The sequence below is a fragment of the Mus caroli genome, unplaced genomic scaffold (genome assembly GCF_978045245.1).
Source record: "Mus caroli unplaced genomic scaffold, Mus_caroli_1 scaffold_15, whole genome shotgun sequence".
Lineage (NCBI taxonomy): Eukaryota > Metazoa > Chordata > Mammalia > Rodentia > Muridae > Mus > Mus caroli.
In genome coordinates, this window is record NW_028227270.1 from 2,755,700 (window position 1) to 2,773,129 (window position 17,430).

General features: G+C 36.3%; 1 pseudogene; it reads left to right on the forward strand.

The window, feature by feature from the left end:
- LOC110307756 (phospholipid scramblase 3 pseudogene) overlaps positions 1-17,430 on the forward strand; it is a 60,192-nt pseudogene that overhangs the window by 41,515 nt on the left and 1,247 nt on the right.

The window sequence follows — 17,430 nt, forward strand, 5'->3', positions numbered from 1 at the left end:
GAGACTGCCTAAAGAAAAACTACATGTCCTGTCAGTTTTAATATCTAGAATCTATAGAGAACTGCAAAACCAAACACTAAAAGTTTCATTAAAAATGGACAGGTGAGCAGACAGTTCACAAAAGGAAACATATTCCCCTAATTCCATTAAAAATATGAGAAACTGTCAAACATCCTTTGCCTTCACGGAAATGGAAGTTAAAAGGGCATTAGGATTCTATCTTAAGTCAGAATGATTATCATTAAATAACAGCAAAGACATGTCAAGTATGGTGGAGAAACTTGTACTTCTAGTGCTGGGTAAGTACAGGTGGTAGTTCAAAGCCATCTGTTACAAAGTGCGTTCAAGGCCAGCCTGACCTACATGAGAAACAAGCAGGAAAAGAAACAAAAGTTTGCAGCAAATTCTGGTGCAGAGGTGAGGAAAAAGGAGCCCCTGCACAGTATACTGGGAACATATATTTCAGTCAGTGTATAAATAAACATAAAGTGCAGAAAACTAAGCATACATCTTTTCTATCTCGATTCTAGCAAGATCCATGAAGGAGTCTTAAATCAGCATAGTACAATCACACTTGCCATGTTCACCACTGACTGTTCATAATCCTTATAATATGAAAGCTGTTTATATACATAGCTGTCCATTAATAGGTGAGTAGCTAAAGGAAATATTACACACACACACACACACACACACACACACTACACTGGAGCTTTAATCAGTCATAAAGAAGAATAGAATTATATAATTTGTAGGATAATATATGGATCTAAAGAATATTGCATTAAGCAAAATATCCCAGACTCATAGATATTATATTATTCTAGATTAAAAATGCATATATGATTGAAAGAAGAAAAGAGGCTATGTAGGAAGAGGAAAGAGGTGTAGGGGAAACAAAAAGAAAAGATTTCATATTCTTTCTTATATGCATCACCTATATTTAAATATACATATAAATGTATATGAAAATGACTCAGAAACAGGAGTGAACATATTCATGGGGAGAAAATGATCCAGCATTTGGGAGCAAAAAAGGGTGATAGATATGAACAAGATACCAAGATACTTATATAAAAGTATTTCTACACGTCTTAAATATTTAAAATATTTATGATGTAATATTAAATATTTGTATTTTAAGACAAACAAAAGTTGGTTACAATACATTTCTTATATAAACAATTTTTTATGTTTGCAAACTTTATTCATTAGTTATGTGTAGATTTCTTTAAAAGTTTTAGTTTTGATATCTAGTTTTGATACAAATAATATACTGGCTTTAGAGAAGGGATTAAAGAGCCTTCTCTAAATTTTTCTGTAAGAAGTCATGTCACATTAGTATTTAATTATTCCGAGTTTGATAGGATTCACATGACAATCAGTTTGGACACAAGAATTTGCTTTGTGAATTTATGCTTGTAGATCTACTTTTATAAAGAAGTACACAAGCTGGGCGTGGTGGCGCACGCCTTTAATCCCAGCACTTGGGAGGCAGAGGCAGGCGGATTTCTGAGTTCGAGGCTAGCCTGGTCTACAAAGTGAGTTCCAGGACAGCCAGGGCTACACAGAGAAACTCTTTCTCGAAAAAAACCAGAAAAAAAAAAAGTACACAAGATTCCACTTGTTTTTGTTGTTGTTTTTTACTGATTAATTTTTTCTTTCAATGAAAATAGATTCCCCCTCCCCCATTTATTATAGCCTGATTATGGTTTCCCCTCCTCTACTCCTCCCAGTTCTTCCCAGCTTCTTTTCCCATCAAGATCCATTCCCTATCTGTCTCTCATGAGAAAAAAAAAAAACACCTAAGGAATAAAAAAATTTAGTAAGATGCAACAAAAGGTAATACATCAGAATAGGACAACAAACAGAAGGAAAATAGCCCAAGAGAAGTCACAAGAAACAGAGACCCACTGGTTCACACAATCAGGAATCCCATAAAACCACTAAATAATATAAAATAAATATATATTATAAATCTGTAATATACATGGAAAGGACCTAGAAGGTAAAGAGAGAAAAAGAAAATACACAATAGAGATAAAAATAATAAGTTTTAAAAAACTAATGGGCAGTGTTGGGGTAGAGGGGTAATATAACATTATGAGACAAGGAACCCCCAAGGTGCTGTTGTGTTCATTTTCAGTTGGCCTTTTACTCACCCTTATATGTAGTCTACATCACCAGTCAAACTCCCTTGGCAGAAATTAAAATTTTGTTCATAAGTGGTTATCAATTGAAGATTGCTCCAGGGTTATGGATGCAGGGATGGATCTACTTCTTTTAGTCCATCTGATGAGACCCATGTAGGTACTGTTCATGATGCCACAGACTTACTCCATTGGTGTCCTCCATCCCTGTGGCTCTTACACTCTTTATTCTGCAGGCTTCACTGAGCACTGAGGGAAAGGATGATATGATAAAGGCATGCTGTTTAGGTCAGAGTCTTCCCAGGTCTCTCACTCCCAGCATATTGTCTGACTCTGGGACTCTATTTACTCCCATCTGCTGCAGGAGAAAGTGTCTTTGATGATGCCTGAGCAGGAGCAGAGCAGAATGTCCTTAGGAGTCATTTTATTGCTACCATGTTTCTAAGAGTAGAATTTGGCTTTACCCTAATGTCTGGGCTGTCTACTCTCAGGTTCTTGGTCACCCAAGCAGTGTTGGAGTGTTGGGCATGGGCTTCATCTTGTGGAGTGAGCCTTTTGTTTATTCATATCAGTTTTGTGCCACCATTGCCCTAGTATATTGTGCAAGCAGGATACCACTGTAAACCAAAGCATCTGTGTGGCTAAGTTGGTGTTTAATTTTCTCCTTTGTTAGTTTGCAGAGTCCCTTCCTGTAACAAAGATGCTAATATCAAGGTGTGAAATCTCTGTAGACACCAGCTCAACGTCTCCATGTTCAGTGTGTTGTGTCCATGTTTTCTGAAGTAATGAGTCCTTGCTTTCAATTGAGGGAGGGCAACCTGTGTTCTTGACAACAGTCTTGGGATGTTAGCCTTGGGACACTTGGGTCAATGACTCAATCAGATGTAACACAATCTCAGTAATAGCAGCTTCATTTCATGACAAGAGATTACCTCTTGGGCTTCTGTCTCTCCCATTATTTGGCAATTTCATTTAGATCCCCTTCATTTGTGTATATAGTTTAGGAAGGTTTTCATACTACCCTCCAAGTGTCTTTTAGCTCTCTCCCTATATTTGCTCCCTTATACTTCTATTCCCACACCCTTTCCAATTGATCTTCCCATTTCTGCTCCCAATCAATATGTAACTATCTAGTCTATTTCTATTTTCTAGGAAGATCTATCTATCCCACCTTAGTCTCTTACTCTATACCTTAACTCTGTGGTTCTGTAGATTGTTGCTTGTTTCACATTGACTTAACAGCTAATGTCAACTTATAGGCAAATAAATAGCACATTTGTCTTTCTGGGTTTGGGTTACCTCACACAGTATGACATTTTTTTTTTTTTTTAGTTCCACCCATTAACCTTGGAATTTCATGATTTTATTTTTTAAATGAATGAGTAATAAACTGTTGTATATTAAATGGATCACATTTTCCTTATCTATGAATCTGTTGAGTAAGGGACATTTTTCTTTTCTTTTTCAATTTCTGGCTATTATGATTAGAGTAGCAATGAACATTGTTGATCAAGTTTCTCTATTGTAGGATGAAGCACCCTTTGTAAATATGTCCAAGAGTGGTATATCTGAATCTTGAGATAGATCTATTTTCATCGTACTGAGGAACCACTGTACTGGTTTCCATAGTGGCTCTAAAAGTTTTCAGTCTCACTAGCAAATGACATTATGGACTGTCATTTGTGTTGTTGATCTGAGTCATTCTGACAAGTATAAGATGAAATCTCAAAGTAGTTTAAAGTTACATTTCCTGATGGCTAAGGAAGTTAAACATCTCTTTGTTTCTTAGATATTAGAGTTTCTTGTTTTCTGAAGTCTCTGTTTAGACTAGCACCCTATATTTAAACTAGGTTTTTTTGTTTGCTTTATATCAAGATTTTTGAGTTCTTTGTCATTTGGGACGTTAGCTTTTTATCAGATGTATAGTTGATAAAAATCTTTTCATATTCTGTCGGCTGCTGCTTTGTTCAAATGATGATGTTCTTCTCTGAGCGGAAGCTTTTCAGTTTCACAAAGTCCCATTTACTAACTGATGTTCTTAGTGCTTGTGCTAATGGTCTCCTATTCAGAACATCTTTTCCTGAGACATGAGTTCAAGACTATTCCCCACTCACTCATCTGCCAGGTTCAGTGTGTCTGGTTTTATGTTGAGGTCTTTTTATCCATTTGTCATTGAGTTTTGTGCAAGATGTTAAGCATGGATCTACTTGCATTCTTTTACCTGCAGCCATGAATTTTGACCAGCGCAAGTTGGTAAAAATGCTGTTTATTTTCCACTGTGTATTTCTGGCTTCTTTATAAAAAAAAGTTAAGTCTCCATAGCTGTGCCGATTTATGCCTAGGTCTTTAATCCTTATCCATTAATCAATATGTCTCTTTTTTATTACTATCACTCTAGTACAACTTGAAATTGTGGATGGTGATAGCTCCAGCAATTGTTTTATTACTCAGGTTTGTTTTAGCTATCATATATTTTTGTGTTTCCATATAATTCTGTCAAGAGTTGTATTGAAATTTTGATAGGCATTATACTCAGTCTTGCTTTTGATAGGATGATCATTTTTACTATGTTATTCCTACTTATCTATGAGCATGGGAGATCTTTTTATCTACTGCTTTCTTCTTCAATTTCTTTCTTTTGTGTAATAAAGTTTAATCATGCACGTCTTTCACTAATTGGTTAGATTTATACCAAGATACTTTATATTATTTGAAACTATTGTGAAGATGACATTTTCCTGATTTCTTTCTCCGTCTATTGGTCAATTTTATAAAGAAGAGCTACTGATTTTTTGAAATTAATTTTTTTATCCAGCTACTTTTCTGAAAGGTTTTTTGTTTGTTTGGTTGGTTGTGTTTGTTTGTTTGTTTGTTTGTTTGTTGTTTTATTTTCTCCAAGCTGTCACTTTTCCTAGAGAATTTTTATGGTGACTTATGCACACTATCATGCCATTTGCTAACAAATGCCTTTTTCCCTTATAATTTGTATCCCTTTGTCTCCTTCTGCTGTCTTATTGCTTTAGCTAGGACTATAGTTACTATACTGAAGTTATGGGGAGAGTGGACAACCTTGTTTTGTTCTCTGGCTTTAGTAGAAGTGTTTTGACTTTCTATATTAGCTGATGCTGGATTTGGGCTTGCTGCAAGTGACTTTATTATGTTGAGGTATATCCCTGGTATTTTTAATATCTCCAGGATTTTTATCTTAAAGAGCTTCTAGATTTTGATAAACCCTGCCCCATTTTTGCATCTAATGAGATGATCTTTTGGTTTTTGTCTTTCAGTTTATTTATATGGTGAATTACATTTTTGATTTATATATGTTAAATAATCTATGCATCCCTCAGATAAATCCTACTTGTTCACAATGAATAACCTTTGTGTTGTGTTCTTGGATTTGTCCTGCAAGTATTTTATTGAGAAATTTTGCATCTATGTTCAGTAGGGGAATTGGTCTGTAATTCTCTTTCTTGGTTGGATCTTTATGTGGGTGGAGTATCAGGGTAATTATGGCCTCTCAAAATGAATTGAGTAATATAACTTCTGCTTCTATTTTGTGGAATAATTTGAGGAGTAATGACATTAACTCTTAGCTGAAAAATCATTCCATTAAAACCATCTGACCCTGGAATTTTTTTGATAGGTAGACTTTCATTACTGCTTCTATTTCACTATACCAGTAGTGTATAATGAGATAAACATAACTCTCAAGGAGTCCTTTATTACTGTCCATACAATTCTATGTGTCACACCTTAGTTAAAAATTATGAACATTGCTAATTCTTATTTGACTCACAAATTCTTTAGGAGAAACTCTTTTGTAAATTGATGTCACTTATAAATTAATTATGTTGTGATTTAAGAATATATTTTATAATTTTTTAATGTAATATTTTAATAAGAGAACTTCATATATACATAAAATATATTTAACCACATTCTCTCATTTCTCCCCCTAAGCCTTTCAAAATTTATATTCTCTCAACTCCATGTTCTCTCTTTCTTTGGCATTTGTTTTTTGTAACCCACAAAGCCAAATTAATGCTGTCATATATCCATGGGAGTTACATGAACTATTGGAGCAAAATCCATTTAGCATGGACCATATCATTATAGAAAACTGACTATTCTTTCCCGAGTGGCTATCTACTCTCATATCGCCTTAGCTGGTCATGAAGGCTTGTGAACCCCTTCTTGCTCTATACAGAAGTGTTGACTGACTTGACCTTCCACAGTTCTTGTGTTCACAACCACAGCTGCAGTGAGTTCATGAGTATTATGTCCAGAAATCACTATTTCCCAATAGTGCCCTCCCAACATCTGGCTCTTAAATTCTTTTGGTTTCTTCTTCCACAATAGATTTTTATATATTCATTTCCAGAGCAGCTTATAGGAAGGAACGTGATATAGATGTACTTCCCACTGGCTAAACATACCAAAGGCACTTCTTTGATCAATTCTAAGGCTACTGAGTTAGGTGAAAGAACAACTACTAATAGAAAGACATAGTAAAACACTGGATATCTGAAAGAAGAAAAGGAAGTGGAGAAGGGCATGGGAGAGTAGGGCAGAAAAGGGAGGTGGGGTGAAAGGGCTAACTAACAGGAAGGATATTTGAGAAGGACAAACAGAAACATGTTATATAAACTTTATATATACATATATATATGTATGTGTGGGTACAAATATTCATACACAGAGAGAGAGACAAATAGAGACAGACAGAGGGAATGAGAGAGAGAGAGATTGTCATTATGCTATAGGTGGTTATGCTCCTCCAGATGCCATAGATTTCCCAAAACAAAAACGAAACAAACCAAAACAAACAAGCCCCCATCCAATACCAAATCTGACATATCTCTCTTCAAGTTGTTGGTGGGAGATGTTCTGTAGACTCCTCAAACAATATAGACGAGTCTTATTGTTCTTTGTTGCTCATCAGAGTTTGACTAAGACTCTATTCCTGAAGATGTCACACAATTTAGTCATAATACATATAGAAATCAAGTTATTACTGACCAAGGAGCTTCCTTTCTGATGACTACCTATCATAGTGCCAGAAAGTATTATATAGCCTGTGGGAAGAGAAGAATCCTTAAGAGTCTTACCCCAGCCGTAAATGCTGTGCAGCTGTAAATGCTGTGCAGAATACTCCTGGTAATATATTCCCACTGGAGCAACAATGGCGAGAATGTAACCGGAGAACCCAACTGCTTTCTAATTTGTCCACTCTACTGGAGGAACTGTATGCCTGTTTTGTAATTCTGACCAACATCTTATGCTAGGAAGTACCTAGATGACCCTATTATTATCATTTAGTAAAATTATACTCTATCAAACTTTCCTCCAATATATATCTCTCTACTCGTAGACTAGGGAAGCTCTCAGTCTTTCTCATAGAAGCATCTTTGTGCAGTAGATGGCAGCTAATCCAGAAACACAGAACTGCTGAACACATGTGTTCTTCTAGACCAATTAAGAACAAAGAAAATTTATTGCACCACTAATACTTGCTTTCCATTTCATAGAGATCTGAATTTCTCATCTATGATGTTTTTCTCTTCCACCTGTAACTCCTTTCAACCTTTCAGGCACAGCGTGTCTGTGACAAGGAGTTTTCTCAGTGTCTCCATGTTGAGAAAAGATTGGTTCTCTGACTTTGGATGATAAGCTTCAGTTGTTCTAGAGTGTTAGCTAGCTTGATGGTTTTACAGTTTCTCTGTAAACACTTCACTCGCTCGTTCTTGCTTGCCTGGTTCCTGATGTAAAGTCTCTTCTTTTATTTCTTCCTCTTCCCTCTCCTTCAAGCAACCTCACCATTTTGTTTTGTCTAAGGATTTTCAGTGTATTTTTTTTTCTTTTCTGCATTTATATGAGCTTCCCAGGGCCCTGTAACAAATCACCATAAACTGGGTGACTTAAAGCAACAGACAAGTATTTTCTCACAGTTATGGCAAGCAGAAGCCCCATATCAAGGAGCCAGCATGACTGCATTCTGTGCAAAGGCCTTAGGGAGGCGTTTTCCCTTTTGTCTGCCAGCTAATGGGGGCTGTTGGCAATCTGTGGTCCCTTGGCTCATGTGTATGTTGCACTAATTTCTGCCTCTTGGTTCATTTTCTCTTTCCCCTCTGTTTCTGTTCTCAAATCAGCTCTTTTCTTATCAGGAAAAGATTTAGGGGCCACCCCAAGTCCAAGATGATCTCAGCCTGTGATCCTTAATTTAATTATTCATGCAAAGACATGTTCCAGGAGTTCAGATTTGGTTGTGTCTTTTGAGTGGCCACTATTCAATTCACAAGAGGGGTCCAGTTGGGGACATTTCTTTTGGTATTTCCCAACGATCCCAGTTACTTTCTCCTGGCCATGTTCAGTCCACTGCTGAACCCATCAAAGGCATTCTTGCTTTCTTTACTTTGCTTTCCAGGACTTTGTTTTAGTATGAAATTAAGTTTTTATCTTTCTAATTACACCACCATTTGTTCTTGTGTATTGTCTACTTGTACGATTTTCCCTTAACACATCAGCTTATTACCCAGAATATTAATCATTTTAAGTTCTTTGAGAACTTAAAACTCATGTCAACTGAGTCCAGTTCTAATGCTTGCCTTGTAAACTCAGGCTGGTTTTGTTTTGTTTTGCTTGTTTGGTTTTTGTTTGTTTGTTTTTGTTCTTGCCTTTTGGCATACCTTAGAGATTTTTTTCTTATTGAAAACCAGGGATGATGACCCAGTAACTACAACTGAGATATGTAATCTTTTATTGTGAAGTTTTATGTTAATCTGGCTACAAAATAGACTGCCTTTAATTTTTGCTGTAGCCATAGGGGTCAAATGTTGCAATTTCTCTTGTTTTTTTATTGTCTACAATCTTGTGGTTTCCTTGAGTATTCCTTGTCCTGAATAGTCCACATTTCGTAGTTCTTCCACCTAAGACTCGTTCTTACTGGAACTCTGTTGCTATTGTGTGCAGTAAGGGAGGAATTCTATAATTTTATTATTTATCCTATGGCTTACATTCTGGTCTGTGATCTCAGATTCTTTCCCTAACTCTCTTCAGGTGAGACAAGAAAACTAGAGTCAGATAGAGTTAGAGAAATGCCTACCCTCTGGGTAGTTTATACACTGGTAAAATTATACCCTGGCAAGTAAGATTTGATTGAAAAGCAGGGGACAGTCTTTACCTATTTAAATGGGATTACTCTTTTCCAAGTTCACAACTGGGTTTCCAGAGAAGGCTTTACACCTCAGCATTGTGAGAAACTGGTGGGTAAAACACAAACTCACATCCCTTCCCCACATGATGGGCTTTCAAGAATTTCTCACTGGCCAGCTGCTCTATATTTGGTCTTCAGAAAGTCATCACAATGGCCATTTAACTATTCCTACCTGTTGTGGCTTTTATTTCCAGATGATTGTATCTCAGGTTGGACTGCCTAGATTTTCTCCTTAGTTTGGGGTGTGTAGTCTTTCTGAACAACAGCTATCTGAAGTTAGGCAGCTCTGTTACTCCTTACAGCTCAGCAGTTTTCTTGCCGTGAGGGTATCTGTGAAATCCTATTTTATGAAGATCGTTTCTGCTGCCTTTTGCTGTACACTACTCATTCAGAGTCTCCTAGAATTCGTGATACTGTCTTTCTCTTGCAGAAGTCCTCTCAGATGGAGTACTTCTGATGTGTTCTTCAACATCAGTTGCCTCACACTTCCTGTCAGAGTTGAAGCAGGAAGTCCAAGATTAGGGAGAGAAATCCCAAAAAGGATGCAGAGCTTCAGTATTCCTGTCTTCTTTGTTATCCTCTGCCCTTTGTTTCTTGGCTCTGGCTTTTTTTTTTTTTCACAATCAGTTTGACTTGTTAATTAATTGTTCTTTTTACAATATGCTTTTATCTGTCAGATTACATACACTTCCAGAGATCTTCTGCTTTCTTGTAAAGAGTGACCTAGTAAATGATGTTGTTCGCATTCCTAACTCATTTCAACCTTCATTCAGAAAGCCTTGCCTGCTAAGATAATCGAAGGGGATCTCTCATACTTTTGTTTGTCTCAGAAAAGTTATTCGGAGACACTGAGGAATAGATCAGCAGTTAAAAGCAGTTGCTGTTCTTCCAGAGGACATGGGTTAATTTCCTAGCACCTACATAAGGTCTCAAAACTGTCTGTAGCTCCAGTTCCAGGGGGTTCTAATACCCTCTTCTGGCCTCAGAATGTACTGAACACATATGATACTCATACTTAGAAGCTGATGAACAGGCATATACATAAAATAAAATCGTTGATTATCTGTATGCCATTCAGTGATTGGTTTATGATGTAGACGGGAGGATCTCTAATTCTCTTGATCTGGCTGTGGTAGAGAAGCCTTTGTCTTGGGACTGGGTTCGCTTTAGTCAGAATTCCTGCTCACTCATGTGCAGAATCTGAATCCTGCCTAGCCTGCTCTGAAGTCTTAGGTGGAATAACTTCCTGAGATTCTCCCTGTAGCAACTTGTTCCAGTCCTGTACTGATATAGAACTTTTCACTGTGGAGTTTTCTTGTTCCTTTCCAAGGTCTGTTGACTCTCTAATGGATCCCGGGAAAGAAGACTTTCCTCCATATGCTGCCCCCGGCTCGCCCACCCCAGCTACACACGTACAAGCTGAAGAGTTTGCACCTATCTTGCAGTGAATGGAATGAGCACTGGCTTTTGTAAGGTCTGGGGAAATGGAAAACTTCGCTGCCTACAACCCGGGTCCTGAAGCTTTTAGTCTGTAAGAAGCCAATTGAAATTTTACAGCCTTATCCTATGTGCTTCCTCCCTGACCTGCTCCATTTTTAGTTTTCCTCATGAGTATCTGGTCAAAAAGTCAAATCTCATAGAAGTTTGCAAATAGCGTTTCTTATCCCAGTGGTATTTTATAGTTATTTTAAAGAGACACGTTAGTTGAAGTTAATTTTTAAGCCAGTAGGTATTTCTTCTCTGAAACTGTGAAAGCAGAATCCCACCGTGTTTTAGCTGCCATTGTGCTATGGATAAGAAAGCTGTCATCCCTGGCAATGAATATATTCTCTCTATGTTGTTTAAAGTGTGTCATCTCTATTCTTTGGGAGTGTATTATTCCCTGTTGACTGGCATGTGTTTGGCATGGGTTTCATTCCTCTGTCCATGCCTTGTATCATGTTCCCTGTATCTTGCCTTTGGAACCCTAACAAGCAGCTGAATCTTCTCACGGACCCTTATCATCTTTAAAGCTTAAAGCTATACTTTAACATTTTAAAAACTTTCTTAGAAGTTTTCATAAATGCCTTAATTTTTTTTTGTTAATGAGTTTGTATTCAATCCCAACTTACTCTTTAAATGTGACACCAAGAGTCCGTTCTTTAAACATCAGTGTTTATAAATTTCTTAAAATTCTTCTTCTGAGGACTGAATATAGGAACTGATGACTGAATGATAGGAATGCTATCATAAAAGAAGATGCAAATGTCATTGTCTTTATAGTTTTCATCCTGTCATAGAGTTTACATTCTTGGTTATGGATAAGTGCATCATAATATTTTTTGATAGTGAAAGTAGAAAATACAAGGTAAAGTTCCACAGGTTAGTAATGGCTAGTCTAACTTTATATAAGTTCATTGATACATATAGACCATGGGTCAGGTCAATCTTTGTGTATGATGTTAATTTTATTTGTGATTTTTTTCATGTAATAAGAGTTATATAATATATAGAAAGTCGGGAGACAGAGGCAGGCGGATTTCTGAGTTCGGGGTCAGCCTGGTTTACAAAGTGAGTTCCAGGATAGCCAGAGCTATACAGAGAAACCCTGTCTCAAAAAACTCAAAAACAAACAAACAAACAAAAGACAAGTTTCAAATTTCTAACATTTTCCATTAAGTTTTGATTGTCTTGTTGATTATCTAAAATATATATGCATATTATGTCCATGTGATGTAGCCTTCATTTTCAGCCTCTGTATATCATAACATAGGTGTTATGTCCATCTTCTTGGGCTTCCATGGCTGCCTGGGCAGCTGGCCTTTATAGTCTCACAGTTCTAGAGTCCAGATGTCAGAGATCACAGCACCAGATGGCCCAAGTCCGGTTCAGGCCTCTAATTCTCCTTCCAGGAACTTGCCTTCTCTTTGTTTTTCTACAGTTTGCATAGAGATAAAGGTATTTCCATATAAGCAGAGTTATCTTCTTCACCTGTTCTGAAAAGATTACTATTTACAGTTTGTCTTCTAAACCAAATGACCTATTGAAGTCCCAACTCCAGAAAACAGCCCCTGTGTGCCAGGTCGGGGCTTGATAGAGATTTTGGGGACTCTTATGAGGTCCCCATCAAGTATCCTTAACTTGTAGTTTTATTTATTTATTTATTTATTTATTTATTTATTTATTTATTTATTCATTTATTCATTTATTTATTTATCCTTTCTTACTTGTAGGGTTTGCCTTGAGAAAACTCTTCAAAGAAGTGTGCTGGTATAAGGAAGACATTTAACTAGGATTCCTCCACCCTCTTCCAGGCAATCAGTTCTCTGCATGCCTGTCATTCAGAGTCAATCAAGTCTTGAGATAAAAGACACCAGACTCTAAATGCCTTCCGACACAAACAGGCTTTCTAGTAATGCTGGGTCCCTGTGTTTCAGCTACTTGCACAGCATGTGACACCATTGCTGCAAAATTGGAAGCTATTCTAATGTACAAGAAACAAAACAGCAAGAGCTGTTTACACAATATTATCCATTAGATTTGTATCGCACATTTTCAAAACTGTTCTGGATGTTCTGCACTCTCATCAGTGTGTTGATTTCTAGGTCACTTTCTCATAACGATAAATTAAAACAGAAGAATTTGTGACAATAAGCTGTTCTTTTAGAACCTGTATGTTACAAAGGTGCTTTTGAAGAATAGATAGACTGTTGGGTGCTTCTTATAAACTTGAGAAAGTAAAGTTGTGGATAAAGGGTACTTTTATTATGCTTTCCTGAATGCAGTCTGAGAATTATTTGAGCTTCAGTTAAAGATAATTAACAACATTTTCTTGCTCTGGAATATAAGCGTATCATGTTTAGTCTGAAGTGAGTTTGAAACTTTGTTCATGATTTGGCATGTGTGGCAATTTATACAGGAAACAGAGACACGGCGGCAGGATGTGTCATTTACAGCTTACTCTCAACACCTTTTCTGTTTTATGAGCTGAAAGCAACGAGGACATTTTGGTCTCCCTGTATCGTTTTATGCACTTACATAGGTAAAAAGAATTGTATTTTAATTTTACTTTTAACATATTTATGCATGCCAAAAATGTAATTACCATTTTTGACGTATTAATAATGGGATATAAGAGAATAAAAAGTTTGAAATTCTAGTATTTGGAAACAAGCTATTTTATCAAATATTCATTTTAAAAAGTACATTTCAGTAAAGTGGACACACATGTAAATTTTATTTGAAAAAAAAAGTAATTTTAAAGATTTTTCCAAATCTGTATCTTCTCTGTCTATCTCTCTGCACATGGCAACACATACTTACAAATGCGGCACCACTGCAGAGTTAGTAGCAGGGGTTCTGGTGGTTACCTGTGATATAGTGTACATCTTCTTAAACAAAGTTATAGTAAACAATTCCTAATTTAACAAAATAGCCAGACTATATGAGAATTTCTTCAAAGTCCCTGACTTCTCTTTATTGTATTTTTACTTTTGTTTCCTATTAATGACCTTATTTATGAACACACATTGTACTTAGAAGTTATGCCTTTTTGCTTAATGTAATGCTGTTTGTATCCCAGCTGAGGTGTTCTTGTAACAGATCCACCTTCACATCTTGTCTGACATTTTTATCACTATTACTTAACTTGCTCCAGTATTTTCTGTAATGGAGTTGGAGGGATTTGATTAGATTCAGGTTAAGTATTTTTGGCAGTGATACTTCTTGAACAATGTTTCTCTCATTTTGCGTAGCATCACTTGGTAAATGCTAGGATGTCTCACATTAAGGAAAGCTAAGCAGTCATGAAATTAAGAATGTGTAGTCTACATTATGAACTAACCAGTACCCTGGAGCTCTTGACTCTAGCTGCATATGTATCAAAAGGTGGCCTAGTCGGTCATCACTGGAAAGAGAGGCCCATTGGACACGCAAACTTTATATGCCCCAGTACAGGGGAACGCCAGGGCCAAAAAGTGGGAATGGGTGGGTAGGGAAGTGGGGGGGAGGGTATGGGGGACTTTTGGGATAGCATTGGAAATGTAATTGAGGAAAATACATAATAAAAAAAATTAAAAAAAAAAGAATGTGTAGTCTCCATTTTTTGGGAGAGTTTGTGGATAGTTTTACTTTGGACTCAAGCTTGTTCTTTCCTGGTGATACTTTTATTGGTGATTCTATCATGCTTTAATAATTCTCGCATAAGAAACAAACCAACTTCTCGTCCTGAATGGGATCAAAATCAAGTCATATGTCCTTTTATCGGCAGACTGTCTTGTGATTAATAACAAATTCAATTTACCTCCTACTTATTTTCTTAGCCTCATGTCTTATACACTGGAAAGATGCAAAGTACAACTTGCCCACTTAAAACCCTTGATTTATCTATTTTCACACTTTTCAATTTCTTTTTAGGTTACACACATACACATACATACACACATGTAAGAGAGGGTGTTGTTTATAAATTAGTGTATGAGGTCAACCTAAATTTATTTTGGACCCATTATTATGTCTGCAGATATTAACCCAGGAGTCACATCAGAGGAGAAGGGGAAGAAAAAAAAGAGGAGAAGGAGGATAAGAAGAAAGAGAAGGAGGAGGAGGAGAAGAAGAAGAAGAGGAAGAGAAGAAGAAGAGGAAGAAGAGGAAGAAGAGGAAGAAGAAGAAGAAGAAGAAAAAGAAGAAGAAGAAGAAGAAGAAGAAGAAGAAGAAGAAGAAGAAGAAGAAGAAGAAGAAGAAGAAGAAGAAGAAGAAGAAGAAAACCACCTATATCACTCCTATTAAAAGAGAGTTCTAGATTGGCAACAAGTTCTTACTGACAGAATTTGTCCATCCCTTGATGCTTTTTGCTTGATATGGATATTCCTGTAGTGGAGAGTTAAGTTTCTAGATTCAAAGAGCCCATTTATGAAATGATTATGATAGAAACATCTGATTGGGCAAGAAGCATAAGCATAAAAATTTTTAAGTGCCTCTCAGGCTTCCGTCTTGCAAGCTAGAGCTAAGTCATCTTGAAATGATTACTTCTTATAATAAAAGTCATGACTATAAAAATGGTATTTCTTTTATTTTCATAAATTGAATCTAAATTATTTACACAAATGAGTTTTGATTTCTCTACTGTTTTGAACCTCTACAATGTTGAAACATTTTCATTTTTTGAAGATGAACTTTATTTCTGAAAAAACAATTGGAATTTGTGAACTAAGCTTGGTGACTAAGAACTGTGAAATAAACAAAATAATAACCAATTTGGTAACAACAAAATATTTTTTGCTGAAAGTACACAAAATACTGCAGTGGATAAGGGACCAATTATTGTGTCATAATTCTCAACTATTTACAAATTTCAAATGCTCATGGTTTATATAGCTTATTGGTTTAATATTTATTTAATAATCATAAAACACAAGCACTATATCTTCATTACAACTGTTGGAAAATGAAGAAGCTTTGCTATACCTTGCAGTTGGAAATCAATAGGTCTCCCTGGGTTGCCTCTACTATCTGTTCCCATTCATGGGATCTTTGTCTCACTAATTTGTTTTTCCTTGCTCACAAACATCCTGTGTTGTCATGATCCATGGCTCATGCCCAAGGAGTATCTGTCAGAAGATTATATAAGGGCATCCTCAGCTCATTAATTTAACATTTCCCATGATCTTTCTTCTGTCAACCAGGACAGAAGTCTTATTTTTCTTCTTTACATAGTAGTTATTAACTCATTAGTTATAGATTTATTAAGTATCTGTTAAACACAAGGCAATATACTAAAGTATGAAATTATGAAGATGATGGTGAGATATTTCTTAATCTAAGAGTACAGGCTAATTAGCAAGGCTTTCAAGTACTAAGCAATAATTTAATACAATGTAATAAAGTACAAGCATATTCTATCACTTAGGGAACTCCATGGCTGACAAATATCCAAGCAACTCTTGTTTGCCAGTACTATTTTCTCTGTTTAGTCTCAAATAAAATAAATATGATGTTAGTTGGCTTTCTCAATTACTCTTCACCTGATGTTTCATCACCAGGGTAGGGTCTCTCACTTGAACCTAGAACTCACTGATTGAGTTAGTCAGTGTAGCCCACTTGCTCCCAGGATCCCCTGTCTTCCCCTCCAGCACTAGCGTTACAGGTGGGCTGCCATGATCTATAGGTCCTGAAGATCCACACTCGGGTCCTCACACTCACGTGTGTGGCAAGTACATTACCCATTTCCTATTCTTTATTTTTATTGTTTGTTTAAAATAGTTTTCTTTAAGGGACCAGCCACTGGCCGTGCTCCAGTGAGTATATGGGCAGCACAAAGTAGACTTAGTATTTCTTTTGTTTTTCTTCTTTGATTTTCATTTCTTCTTTGTGTGTGTGGTGAGGAGGAGGGGGAGGGAGGGTTCATAAGGATGGAGGGATGAACCTGGGAAGAATGGGGAACACTGTAATCGGGGTGCATTATGTGAAACTCCCAAATTACCAAATAAAAAAAAATATTATGAAAAACATTAGGCATCTTGCAGTGTTGGACTACCTCAGCTACCAATCATCCTTTCACAGTCAAGAGAAAGATCATTTTCATTTTTCTTTTTTTGGTAACTTTGTGACAACTAAGGATACGACTTTCCATGTGAGAATACATGTACTCTTTAAGGATGTGACAAAACATTCAAAAGTGAATAGAAATCTGATCTGAAAATGCCAAGAAACTACCCTTGAACTGTTGCTTTATTTAGGGATATGATTTGAGTTAGAAGTCCGAAGGGAACTTTCTGCTTCTGTGCTTAGTTTTTGTTTGCTTTCCTTGTTTTGTTTTCTATTAGATTGCATTTTGATATTTTTTAACTTGTGGTTTGAGTAGATTCCATGAGATTAGAAGATACATATACTTTTTCCTTACTCTTTGGTAAAATGTCAAGCATACTATTAGAAGCTTAGACATATTATTAGTCCTTAGAACATCTTTGGAAATGTGGGTTCATTTTTTTTCATTGTGGCCCTTGAACACGGGCTCTCAATTTTCTTTGGTATAGTTTAAATGTACAAAGAATCTGGTAATAACTATCTGTTGCAAACCTACCTAATTTC